We start from the raw sequence: 791 nt of genomic DNA, 5'->3' as shown, positions 1-791 counted from the left end.
TAGTCAAATGCAAAATGCCCCGGATTTGCATATTCTGTCTTTATTCACAGCGCCAAAAGGCCACCAAAGCCATGTCTGGTCACGTTTTGGCTGGTGAGAGTTTGTCGTATAAAATTTACGACGGAAGTAAACAGAACTTGAAGGGTTCACCTTATTCTCGAAAAGTACTAAAAACACGTACTAATTTACCTGAGAAATAACGATAATTTACAATATTTTTGGTATCATTGCCACTCCTTTCCCCTTACATTTTAATGGTCGTGATGTGGTAATGTCCCTGAACCGGTGATCGCCAGACTGAGGTTTGAGTCCCGTTTAAACTCGTTTGTTCTATTGGTCGCTGCAACCTCACCATACTTGTAATATAAGGATGGGGGTTTCGGGGGAGCCTGCAGCTCTACATGCTGAGTCATCAGCAGCCATAGCCTGGCCCTCCTTGGTCCTACCTTGGGTAGAGATGGTGACTTGGGCGCTAATCATATGTATATATGGTTAGTCTCTATGGCCTTGTTCTGCTTGCTAGGGTAATATCACTGTCCCTTGTCTCTGCCATTCACTTGCAGCCTTTAAACCTTTAAACCAGCTGACCAGAAGGAAATGGGGGCCAGGGTTACTTACCCACCATCCCCCGTCTAGAGGAGAAAACTCTAAATAAGAGATAGAGATAAAGGAGTTGGAAGGTGGATGGACTGTATCAAGGATGACCTTCGATCAAAGGGATTAACCGGTCAAGAAGTGTGGGACAGAGGTAAATGGAGAAAGCTGGCCAGAAACATCGACCCCACATAGAA

Source organism: Palaemon carinicauda, chromosome 17 (assembly GCF_036898095.1).
Source record: "Palaemon carinicauda isolate YSFRI2023 chromosome 17, ASM3689809v2, whole genome shotgun sequence".
Lineage (NCBI taxonomy): Eukaryota > Metazoa > Arthropoda > Malacostraca > Decapoda > Palaemonidae > Palaemon > Palaemon carinicauda.
This window is presented reverse-complemented; position numbering follows the sequence as displayed.